Here is a 13790-nt window from a genome sequence, read left to right on the forward strand (position 1 = left end):
AAGAAGTATCTTGATGCCACCAGGAGGTGCAAGAATAATTTAGATATTTTAAAGTGAATTTTAAAGCTGCTGGACTTAGAAATATCCGCAGACTATTGAGAAGCAGTCTCCAACCAACAAATTTGAAGATTAAGTATAGCCAATCCAAAAACACCACCATGCAAAAGCATGGAATTTTATGAATGCACTAATCCTAAGTTTTGTGAATCACAGCCCATTCACAGTCATATATGCTACCAGCCAGCACTATTGCTATAATGCCTGGTCCTGCTTCACTATTGGCTTGCTGTCCATGCTGTCTCTCAGGTCTGCTATAGCTACAGAGGGAAAATTACTGCTGCTTAAGGCAGCAATAACTTAGAATGCAAATTGCACAGTAAATTTTGCTGCCTTGAAAGTGCAACATGTCACATTGAACTTTTTACCTTTCTGTGGTTAAAAACAAAGGGCCAAAATCTCTGTCCCACAGCCGTCCAACTAACATACCACCATACAGAGATACTGTGAAGGATGGAAGGGAGGTTCGAATTTGTCTCTAAAGCTTAAAGATAATTGTAAGAGGTCATTCTAGATATAAAACAATTGCTGATTTCAAATGTCACTGGCACTGGCACTGGCCCTGACTTGGTTCACCTTTTATACACATTTACCATGGGCTAAATATTCACACAAGTGAAAAGTAGTTTGTTTACGCTGTGTTTGGAATATTTTTGCATGCAGATCACATTGATTTTTTTTCCCCAACCTGAGTTAGAATTCAGTTCAGGTAAATGTAGACCATCCCTTAGGAAACTAAACATGGTAACTACTCAGAGAGATTAAATGAGATTGTATTTTGTATTTCTAGGTTGCAATTAGACAGCCAACAGCTTCACTTGTAAATACCAGACTGTAATGGATAAAAGGCCAGTGCCTGCTTCCTTCAATAAAATACCTGGTTTCTTTTCCCCAAGGAGACAAAAAGCCACACATCCTTTTGCCAATTGTACTGGAAAATTATTTCAGTGGAGCCGATCTAATTGGACACATCCCATTTATAGCACATCTTTCAGCATTATGGGACCGCAAATGTAGTCTTTGTTCCTTAAAGTGTGAAAAGCAGGTGCTGTAGGCACAGCATGCTTCTCTTTTGGAGTGAAACTTATCCCCCTGAGGAGGAGTCCATGGTACTGTTGTTCCATAATCTGTAAAGATAGTGGGAAAAGAACACTGTAAATAAGTGCATGAGGTGTTTTACCAGATGATTTCCATGCCGTGCATAAAGCTTTAAAGCAAGTAGGAGTAAGTCCACTCTGCTACAGCAGCCTAAATCCCACTGTCAATCTAACCCACAAAATCCTATTTTCAGGCAAAAATTACTATTAATGAAAAAAAATCGGGAGACAAAAATATGTTATATACCTGAATCATGGCTGAAGAAAAAAACATTGTTCCAAGTTTCCCAAGATACATTTCCAAGGATTTTTAAGAATTTGAATTGTTCTAAAATAATGAATTTTCATTCCAGGAAAGCAAGAGATTTATCCTGGACAGTTATGTCTATCTTTGAAAAGGGTGGTATTGCTAATTTGATTCCTCTCTCACACCTTGTTCTCCATCTCTCACCACCTCCTTGTATGGTGAGAGACTGGGGTCTGCTTGAACAAGTTAATGAAAACGCACAACCCCCTCTAAGAGCACAACCAGGCTATGTCTACACTGCGGCGCTATTTCGTGATACCGGAAGTATCCCAGAATAGCTATTCTGTGTCTTTTGAGTGTGCCCGTTATTTCAAAATATAATGGGCTCACTATTCTGACATCTCTGTAAACCTCATTCCACGAGAGTTATGGGACATTTTAGAATAGCACTTTATTTTGAAATTTGGCACTGTATAGACCCTTCCTCTTCTGCCTGCCACCATCCTGTCAGACCTTGGGGATAGCCCCCCAGTCATGCTCAGATGAGAGTTGGATGGGGCCACCAGATGAGGGAGCGATGGGGCCATCTCTGGATTGGAGAGAGGGTCCACCCAGGAGGAGTTCTCCCTTCCACCCCTGCATCCTCAATACCATGGGCATAACCTCCACTATAACCTTGGAGGCCTGGGTGCTTGTTCAAAGGAACCATGGCAATCAGAAAGCATGGGCTTAGCACCTCCTGTTTGGTGTGGAAGAAGAACCCCCCCCCCCCATAAGACCATGAGAAAGATGCTATTGCTGAGCCTTCTGCTGCCCCTCCTGGCAAAGTCCAGCAGGTAGACCTGGCTGAGGAAACAATTGGCAGTAGAGGGGGTAAAGTGTCACCCCTCTGCCAAAGTCCCTTAGGGTATGTCTACACTACAGCACTAATTCGAACTAACTTAGTTCGAATTAGTTAATTCAAACTAAGCTAATTCGAACTAACGGATCCAGACTAAAAAACTAGTTCGAATTAGCATTCTGCTAATTCAAACTAGCATGTCCTAACAGAGTGGACCCTGAACCGGGGTTAAGGATGGCCGGAAGCAGTGCCGGCAGGGCATCAGAGGAGGACTTAGAGCGTGAAGCTGCTGGCTCAGGCTAGCCGAGGGCTGTGCTTAAAGGGACCCGACCCCCACCCCGGACAGACAGTTCTCAGGGGTTCCCCGCTTGCAAAGCAGTCCTGGCTTGGATTGCCCGGAGTGCCCACACTGGGCACATCACAGCACTCGGCCATCAGACCGGCTGCACTTGCCGCAGGCTGCCATCTGCAGTGAGGGGGCAATTGGGGGGCTGCAGGAGAGGTTCCACCCCCAGAAGCCCGCAGAGCCAGCCCAGTCCTCCCCATCGGGGGCTCGTACCCCATTCCTCCCTCACCTCCTTCCACTTACCCCTCCCTAGCCCCCCTTCCTGATGTACAAAATAAAGGACAATTGTGTTCAAAAATAGAATCTCTCTTTATTGAACAAAACTGGGGGAGACTGGGAAAAGGAGGTGGGAGAGGGGAAGAAAGAGGCTGGGAGAGGGGAGGGCAACTACAATGATGAGGGGTTTGGAACAGGTCCCATATGAAGAGAGGCTAAAGAGACTGGGACTTTTCAGCTTAAAGAAGAGGAGACGGAGGGGAGATATGATAGAGGTCTATAAAAGCATGAGTGGGGTGGAGAGGGTGCATACAGAAAAGTTCTCCATTAGTTCCCATAATAGAAGGACTTGAGGACACCAAAGGAAAGGAATGGGTAGCAGGCTTCAAACTAATAACAGAAAGTTCTTCTTCACAAAGCAAATAGTAAACCTGTGGAACTCCTTGCTGCAGGAGGCTGTGAAGGCTACAACTAGAACAGAGTTTAAAGGGAAGTGAGATAAAGTGATGGAGGTTGGGTCCATGGAGTGGTATTAGCCAGGGGGTAGGAGTGGTGTCCCTGCCCGAAGTTTGTGGAAGGCAGGAGAGGGATGGCACAAGACAAATGGCTTGGTCACTGTCTTTGGTCCATCCCCTCCAGGGTCCCTAGGGTTGGCCGCTGTCGGCAGACAGGCTACTGGGGTAGATGGACCTTTGGTCTGACCCACTACGGCCATTGTAAGCTCAGGGCTCAGGGTCGGGGGTCTCAGTGGACCACCTTGATTTTCATGCAAACCTGCTCCTGAGTGGCCAGGCTGGCAGCTCTCCTGCCCTAGACGGCCGCTTTCCTGTGCCTAGTGCGGAGGTCGTGGATGAGGTCCACGATGTCTGCACTGGACCAGGCGGGTGCCCGCTTCTTGCGGTCCTGGGCAAGCTCCCGGGAGCCGCCAGCCTGGTCCCGGGAAGAGGGGGAGGGCTGGGGAGCATTGGGTGGGTGGCTCGAGCCGTGCCAGGTGCAGGGTCTGCTGGCTGGGTGCTGGCAGGCTTGCACCTGGCACAGGCACCGTAGCCAGCCTGTGCCCCTTTAAGGGGTCCGGGGCTGGGAGGGGGGCAATAGAGTTTCCCTGGTGTTGGCCAGAGTGGCCACCAGGGAAAGCTGGGGAGGGCTAGCCTCCCACTAGTTCGAATTAAGGGGCTACACACCCCTTAATTTGAACTAGTAAGTTCGAGCTAGGCTTAGTCCTCGTACAATGAGGTTTACCTAGTTCGAACTAAGCGCTCCGCTAGTTCGAATTAAGTTCGAACTAGCGGAGCGCTAGTGTAGCGCCTATCAAAGTTAATTCGAACTAACGGACGTTAGTTCGAATTAACTTTGTAGTGTAGACATATCCTTATAGAGGAGATCTTGGAGGCGGCCCCCTGTCCTCCTGTCATTCATGCCCTCCCTCAGTGTCAAACTACAAATCGCTCTGGTCGCTGACAGGAAGGATCTGTGGTGGCTTTGTTGTGCCACTCTCTCCATCTTCAAGGAGACTGATGCCCTGCATCTAACCCTTGTCACTCAAGGGGAGGACAACGACATGCCACCAGGCCTTGGTCTTAGTGGTGGCTTTGTTGTGTTACTCTCTTCCCTTTTCACCGACTGCCATTTGAGGTCTTCTTTGGAGGTGCCCCTGGCCTCATCCTCCTATCCAGCCATCGAAGGCTCTCCATTCAAGGCTGCCAGGCCCACTGCAGCAATAGCTGGTGCCAAACAGCTGGGCCTCAAGCTTTTGAATATGCCTCTCTCTGAAGCAAGTTAGCTGTCTTCTTTATGATCTGGAGGCCTGGACCTAAGCAATCCCCTGCCTGCTGCCATGGCTGGAAGCACCATGTTGAGGGCCGCTTCCTACATCTGCCCCTTTAACTCCCATGCTGACCAAGTTGGTACCACTCCCCAATGACCTAGTTGCTGGAATCCCTGATCCCAGTCTTACTCCCATCCCTGATCATTTTCCTGATCCTGTGCCACTGTTACCCCTAATCCTATCTTTATCCTTCCCCTCTTCCATCTGCTTGCCATGTTTCTGCCACCCCCGGGATTGTCCTGTTTTCCTTTTTCTGTCTCCACATCTGTGACTCTCCTTCTTCTGTCACCCCTTGTGCTGGGGACCAAGGTGGGCTGTATGGTTTCTGTAGAGCTGGCACAATGCCAGGGGATGCCCTCATGTTTGCCTGTCTCCATAGTGTTGTTCTAGAAACCCAGCTGGAGGACGACCAGGAGTCCATGTACTTAGCCCCAAATGTGCTGTGGGATGAGCTATTCCATTTTCTGTTTTTTTCTGTTCTGCTCAATCATTCCACCCTTTTACAGGCTCAACCTTGTAAGGTGAGAATTGTATTTTGCAAAGTGATGAGCACCTTCCACACCCACTGAGGAAAGCAGTGAGATCAATGAAAGTTGACTCGCTCAGAAACCGAGAGGATTGGGCCCTATAGACTTTCATCATCACTGCTGGTGCATAAATTCCCAATCTGGGGGTCATGAACTGACATCAAGCCATCTCAACAGCCTTGCCCTTTATATATTGCTAAATGGTAGAAGGTCCCCAGGTCTTCCTGATATGGAAAAGACTGTAAAGCGAAAACAAACAAATGAGGCTCCATTGTTTCCCCATGTATCGAATATTGTGCAAAGCTGAAACATGGCAAACAAGTGTCTTCTAAATACCAGCTCAACTGAAGTTTTCTATGTCAGAAAAAATCATTGGAACCCAATTTTACATTTTTAATGTCAAAGGTCTGTGGATACAAAGTTATGTGTTCTCAAGACAATGGCCTAATGATGTCTGTGCAAGTCTGGATAGGTGTCCTGTTATAATGTGAAATAATGCCTAAGCTTGTGGTTTCCAACACACTAGCCACTAGCCACATGTAGCTATGTGGCGGGTTGACTGTGGCTAATTGGTTATAGCAGACAGACATCACAGGCCTAAGCAATATCAGCACATCTTTATGAAAAACCATTTGATGCTGAAACAATGTCAGTAATAACTTTCAAAGGCGCACTTTCACTCTCAAGTGAATGACATACCAATAAAAGTTTAAATAAATCACACATGACAATGTCAAACTGAGAGCAAATTGCCACTGCATATGGCTGTTTGCTTAAAATATCAAAAGGAATACAAAAGAATTTCATTACTAAAGGGGTTTGTTTACAGCTAGGTATACCAAGAAACTTCTAAAATATATTTATCCATGAAAATAATATTAACACAGAGCCATCATCCCGTAAAGGGAAAGGGAATTATGAGTCATGACTGAGACAGGATATAAACTGAGCCATTTTGTTCCATCCAAAAGCCTGCAGTCGAAATGGGAGCTGGACACTCAATGAGGGCAGCAGCTGTGCCTTGAATTCACAAAACTCTTCTCACCAATGAGGCTGTATTTTATTTGCATTTTTAATTGAAGTTAATGTCTCATCTAATGCTTCCAACAGCATCTGCAGTAACAACCACCATCTCGTTGAAAAGTAATGCCATTTTTTTGAGAATCCAAAACACATATGGAGGCACCACCAACCAGACTGTTTTATGGATAGCACATCTCAACACTTTATTTTGTTAAAAACCATATCATCTCATGCACTGGCAGGTATATAAGTTCAATTGCAATTTAATGCAATATTCTAGTATACATTTATTTTTAAATCTCTAGATAAGCATTCCTTCCTTCAACATTTTGCCTTAAGGAACCAGAATGCAGCTTCCACTGTATGCCAGTTGGGAGCCCAAAGCATACAGTTTTGCATCACTAACCATATTTTATAGCACCATCAAGAAACACATTGGTGCTTTATATAATTATAATGACTCCCTTGCCAAAATCCTTTGGGGCATTATAAAGTTCTTTCATTTAGTGTATGGGCAATTCCAAGAACCTCTCACCTAAGTTACTCAATATCACCCAAATAGTAAATGAAAGTAGTTTATAATACACAAAAGAGACAGACAGGGGAGTGGTTAGAAATATATAGCAGCCATGTGAGAACCCAGTGGAAGAAACTGTAAACTACTTTCCAGCCTACTTTAATTTTGGTGTAAATGTCAGAAGAAAAGACTTATTTATATGAAATATAATACCAAGTTTATATTACATTTGGTTTAAATAATAAATCTAATTGTGACTGTTAAGTCTATATTAAAGGTGGCTGAGGATTGCTTTACATCAGTGGTGGGCAACCTGCAGCCAATGGGCTGCATGTGGCCCATTGGGTTCTAAGTGTGGCCCATGAGAGATATTTTTTTACCATTGCCCACACACAGCGGTTGCCAGATTCCATATAATCTTTTTCCTACCAGTATGACTACAATGACATGCACAAAATTCTAGGTACACACACGCATTTAGCAAAATTACCCTATGTCAGGAGGACACCTTGGTTATGACAATCTTGTGATTCTCATTAGCCTAGGTTGCCCATCACTGTTTTACATTCTCTTGTACAGATCTGCCAGTGTCGCACATAACTTCACTTTTCAGGAAGAAAACCACTATCCACCCTCAGTTGAAATATACCCACTACAATGAAAAATGTTTGATAATGTTTGATAAGATTCCATAACACTGGGAAAATGATACATCTCAGTGGGAAAATATTTACTTTTCCATTAATTGTTCAAATATCATTTTCACTGTGTTGATTTTGAAAAGATTTATAACTTATTTTGAATAATTTGATGGGCCAAACATCTTTCTTTTTTCTCAAAGGAACGGCAGGCTCATACAGTGGAGTGGGCAGTGTGCTGTAGTGAAGAATTCATAATACCCTCACCTGCATTTCCTTAAGAAAAGACTGCATTTTAATAAACTGAGAAAAGATTTCCAAGAAGACAGAGAATCAATCTAGTCAGCTTTCAGATGTTGTCTTTAGAAGCTTCATCTCACGTCAGTCCATCAGAAGCTCTCAGCACAGCACAGCACTGAAAGCAGCTCTTGGCTTCAGTCATGCAAGCTCTCATTCATGTGTCTGCCAACAACTATGAAAACAACTTTTTCTAAGTACCTATCTATCCTGCTGCATTTCTTTCTTTACTCAGGGTGAGCTGTCCTGGATCCTCCACATTGTGGATTTAATGTATATACCCTCCACCTACCTCCTTTTCTGCCATGACATGACCATCCATAAGAACATGAGAACATAGCATAAGAATGGCCATACTGGGTCAGACCAAAGGTCCATCTAACCCAGTATCCCGGCTGTCTTCCAACAGTGGCCAATGCCAGATGCCCCAGGAACAGTGAACAGAAACAGGTAATCATCAAGTGATCCCTCTCCTGTCATCCATTTCCAGCTCTGGGCAAACAAAGGCTAGGGATACTATTCCTACCCATCCTGGCTAATAAGCATTGATGGACCAAACCTCCATGAATTAATCTAGCTCTTTTTTGAAACCTGTTAAAGTCCTGGTCTTCACAACATCCTGTGGCAAGGAGTTCCACAGGTTGACTGTGCACTCCATGAAGAAACAGTTCCTTTCTTTGTTTTAAACCTGCTACCTATTAATTTCATTTGGTGACCCCCTACTTGACCACTGATGTTATTTTTGGTGATTCATCCTCTCTGTGCTTTATTTCTCTGCACACAATTACCTTCTAGTGAAGTGTTTCTTAAACTTTTTAAGACCGAGGAACACCAAACAATAATTTTTTTTTGTGAGGAACACGAAGGGTTTTTTGTTGAGTAAAAACATCCTGACCAGATGACACTTTTACTTCTGAAGACAATATTCACTCCCTGCCCAATGATAATAAGTATCTTTTTAAAGTATCCTTTTAATCTAAGTATCCCAAATTATATTACAATAACTTTAAATAGTATGTAGTGGGATGTTTGTGAGCAGCTTTCAGCTATAAACAAACACACACACAAATACACAAACAAAACCTGGTAATTGCTATCCATTACATAAAAAAAAAGTTGTCAGGCAAACAAAAAGAAAGAAGTAACATTGTGCCCCCATCGTGGAAGCACGATGTGACCTCCAAGTTTTCTTACCCTCTCCCCAGGCAGGGGCTGGTGTCACTCACAGCAGTCTGGGCCAGGTTAATGATGTCACTCCTCTCGCTTTCCCCACCCTCCCCCAATCAGAAATGGAGCCCTAGCTTTCATTTTTAAAGCTGAGCAGTCCAGCACCAGGGAACAGCTCCCATTTTTTTTTTTTTTTAATTTTTCATGGTCCTTTTGGGCCCGCCCCTCGAGCCTCCGGACCAACATGGACCACCTGACGTGGTGAAGTGCATGCATCCCAAAGGTACAGACGGTTGCTGGGGAAGGAGAAGGGAGGGTAGGAGGTAAGCGTGCACCCTGGGGGCAGGGTTGAGTGGATATAAGTGGAACAAATTTAGGGTGGTTGCCACAGGTGTCTCGCACTCAAATCCAGCCGGGCAGAACAGAAGCGCAGGGATTCCCCTTTTAAGGCGACTATCTTCTCTGCGGCACACCTCAGACTGCCTCGCTGCACACCAGTGTGCCACAGAACACAGTTTAAGAAACGCTGATCTAGTGTGTTTCATCTGATATTTACCTACTCCTCAAATATTCATTACCCTCATCCTATCTACAGCAACCTGTGCTTTCTCATGCTCCTAACTTACTCCCTACATTCAGTATTCCCCTTAAACCACATCAACTTCTAACATACCCCATCTGGTTTCCACTACCCTGTTAGCTATCACAAATCTCATAGTTCAGACACACGTATTTCAAATTAGTTAGCCATCCTAAAAAAGATTTCAGAAGCAAAAATGTTCATATGTACCCCTGAGGACAATGCAATATCTGTTATCTATTGTATTAGCCTGTCATCAATAAGACAGAAACACTTGTTTCTTACAGGCATTATGGTTCAACTAAATCTGTTCATTTTCTTTGTAGTTTGCACACATTTGGTGATTTCCTATCTAAAATGGCTTTCTCCCATGGATGCATTTGACTCATAAGCACTTCATGGCAGCATCCAAGAGGTGCACTGCTCCCCTGTGCCCCAGCCAAAATTTTGATTGCTAAATGGGGTGCTCCCTCAAGCCCCCTCTCTTGCTCCTCTAGGTAGCTCTCCTTGTACCCCCTTCCCTCACAGGCATGTCTAGGAATGTATTCTAAGGGATGTCAGATAGCATGGCTTCTTGAGAACTCCATGCAAGTTACAATACCTTAAAGTTTGGTGCAATATTTCAATTTTTCTTGTTTACTCATTGTTAATTTTATTGTACTACTTTATTTAAGCCCTGTTCATTGATCAGCCTAGCCATCGCTTAAGTGGCACTTCCTTAAGGGCTAAAATGCTTTAATCTTTGAAATTTAATAGGGGTTCAAATCTCATCTCAGATCTGCCCATACACTGGGCAAAAATGAAACAACTTATGCATTTTAACTGGCGGCAGTAGCATAAGATCAAAAGCACAGCTAAAGACCCATTAGTTCAGATATAAATTCCATACTCCACAAGCCTTTTAAGACAGATATTCATCCTCTGAAAAAGCTTATTAGGACAGATATGCCTGTTCCCAAAAAATTATTCTCCAAAAAGCCATTCTTTGGCTAAAGTGAGAAGTCAAGCCTATACAATGTTAGCAATCCATACATACAATCCAACATTCAAGGACTTTATGCAGATTAATGATAACCTAAGTGAGATTTTTTTTCATAAACCAACTAAATACATTTTTCCATATAGGTAGCTAGTTTCTCAGCAGAAATTTAAGTAATATAAATGGATAATATTCTTTAATATGTAAGCTGAACACAATTTAACAAAAGCTACAGTACAATAGTTTCAGAGAAATAGCAGTGATCATCTGTTTCAGCAAATACAACAAGGAGTCTAGTGGCACCTTAAAGACTAACAAATGTATTAAGGCATAAGCTTTCATGTAATATAACTCACTTCCTCAGGTGTTTGTATAGTACAATAGTTGCTATTTCAAAACATCATGTAGGAAAGAACACAACAAAATGGAAATTGTCTATACAAAATGTGAGAAGCAACTGCAGAACTTTATAACATGTGGCATGCTTCTTGGTCTGATTAATATCATATTATGCCCTGGTTTTATCAAATGAGCCATGCCATCTAAATTGTAACATTTTCCAGGCAAAAGCCCAACTTTTGACATCCAGTTATTTAATGAGAAGCTATCATATGTGTTGATCTCTAAGACCTTATTCAGTTCAGGTTCTTCTTCATTGGTGGTATCCCATAGAGAGGGTAAGATAAACATTAATTTTGGATATTGAGAACAATGTACCAACATCATTTTCCCCATTCTCCTTAGAACAGAGTTCAAAATGCAGATCCTAAACTGCAGGCATTTGATGGATTGTGACTAGGTTATCTAAGAAACCACCTTCCTTTCCCTTTCCCCCCTGCCACTCCGGTGATCTCCTGAGAGAAGCAACTTTCAGTTTAAAATGATCAAGCAATGAGAATGCAGCATTCTTGATGGTGTGACTCTGGCTTTGAAAGTCAAATTTCTAAGAAATTGAAATGGCACCCGCATCTGAGGTATTGACTGGAGTACCTAGTCAAAAGGAACCAGCCGAGAGGAATGTCTCCCACCCGCTTCCAGCATCGGGGTTTGTCTCAGTCCCATAGGAGAAATAAAACCAACTAGAACATGGGTGCAAACAAATAGGGTACAGGCAGTCCCTGAGTTATGCGGATCCGACTTATGTCAGATCCGCACTTACGAACGGGGCTTTTCTCGCCCCCGAGAACTGGAGCGGTAGGACGCCCAGATGCGCTGCAGTCCCGCCGCCCCCGTCCTCCGGGGCGAGAAAAGCTGCTCCCCGTCTCTCTGGTCTGCAGGGAGACCGGGAGCAAAGCTGTGGAGCACGCCCGCAGCGGGACAGCCCGGACGCGCCTGGGCTGTCCCGCTGCGGGCGTACTCCAAGGCTTTGCTCCCCGTCTCTCTGGTCTTCAGGGAGACTGGGAGCAAAGCCCCAGCAGACCAGGGAGACGGAGCAAAGCCGTGGAGGACATGGGTGGTCCCGCCACCCGCATCTCCCTGCTCTGCTGGGGGGGGTGCAGCTAGTGTCCCCCTTTGCCCCCAGCAGACCAGGCTTTTCTTGCCTACGCCTGGGGTAGAGCAGCTGGGGCGCTGCCGGGTTGGTCCCGCAGCGCCGCTCCTCGGCGCTACTGTACCAACCCAGCAGCACCCCAGCTGCTCTGCCCCAGGCGTCCTGATTCAGCCACTGCTGGTCAGTTTCAGCAGTGGCTGAATCAGGACGCCTGGGGCAGAGCAGCTGGGGTGCTGCTGGGTTGCTCCAGTAGCGCCGAGGAGCGGCGCTACTGGAGCAACCCAGCAGCACTCCAGCTGCTCTGCCCCAGGCGTCCCCAAGTCAGCCACTTCTGAAACTGACCAGGGGCTGACTACAGGAAACCCGAGGCAGAGTTGCTCTGCCCCGGGCTTCCTGGAATCAGCCGCTGATCAGTTTCAGCAGCAGCTGACTTGGGGACGCCTGGGTTTCTTAAGTTGAATCCGTATGTAAGTCAGAACTGGCATCCAGATTCAGCCGTGATGGAAACTGATCAGTTTCAGCAGCGGCTGACGCCAGTTCCAACTTACATACAGATTCAACTTAAAAACAAACCTACAGTCCCTATCTTGTATGTAACCTGGGGACTTCCTGTATTTATTCAACAGTTCCAAACAAGGTAACTAAAAGGTAAATCAAAGGATTAAGAACTGCAGGATAATAAGGACCCCCCACAACTAAAAGCAAGTAACAAAAAAGTGGTATGTTGACTGTATACAACCACTCTCCGAGTTACGAACAAGTTACGGACCAACACTTGGTCCATAGCTTGAACTGTTCGTAACTCGGACCCCACTGAGTTACATGAGACTGCGATGTTCATAAGCATGGGTCATGTTCGTAACTCGGGGACCGCCTTTACGACCGCTCCATGGGAGCTTTTGTTGTAAGTGCGAACGGTCATAACTCGACCGTTCGCAACTCGGGGAGTGGCTGTAGTACAATAGTTGCTAATTCCCTCTGCCAGGGCAGGACCAGGTAAGAGAATGGAGGATTAGAGAATCTCTACCAGGTCCTGCAGTTTGAAGGACCCTCACAGTGATGAGACAGTTCTGGATTCTGTCTCCAGAGGGTATTACAAGTAAGATATGATCAGGTGATGTTAGCTCTCCAGTGATAGTTGGCCCACCCTCCCTGCATCGTGGTGTGTGTGTGTTTGTCTTCAGGAGGCATGATACCCCTTCCAGGCAAGTAAGCTCACACTCCTGCAACCAGATCTATAGGCGCGGTGTTTGCGTGCACTTCTAGTCAGCTCCAAAATCTGCCACTGAGAAAGGCAGCCCCTTAAAACTGGTGAGCCAGCACTTAAATATCCAGTTGTTGCTAGGCAGAACCCAGGTTATGTGTCTATCTAGTTTCCCATCAAAAGAGCGGGAAAGTGCCTTCAGGGAAAGACGGAGAATCATAGAATCCTAGGATACTAGAACTGGAAGGGACCTCGAGAGCTCATCAAGTCCAGTACCCTGCCCTCATGGCAGGACCCAGTACCATCGAGACCATCCCAGATAGATGTCTATCTAACCTGCTCTTAAATGCCTCCAGAGATGGAGATTCCACAACCTCCCTAGACAACTTATTCCAGTGTTTAACCACCCTGACAGGAATTTTTCCCTAAAGTCCAACCTAAATCTCCTTTGCTGCAGTTTAAGCCCATTGCTTCTTCTCCTATCCTCAGAGGCTAAGGAGAACAATTTTTCTCCCTCCTCCTTGTGACACCCTTTTAGATAACTGAAAACCGCTCTCAAGTCCCCTCTCAGGGTACGTCTAGACTACATGCCTCTGTCGCCAGAGGCATGTAGATTAGGCTACCAGACATAGGAAAACGAAGCGGCGATTTAAATAATCGCCGCTTCATTTAAATTTACATGGCTGCTGCGCTGAGCCGACAAACAGCTGATCAGCTGTTTGTCGGCTCAGCGCGATAGT

This window comes from Pelodiscus sinensis, chromosome 7 (assembly GCF_052426305.1).
Source record: "Pelodiscus sinensis isolate ZL-2025 chromosome 7, ASM5242630v1, whole genome shotgun sequence".
In the NCBI taxonomy this organism is placed as follows: Eukaryota; Metazoa; Chordata; order Testudines; family Trionychidae; genus Pelodiscus; species Pelodiscus sinensis.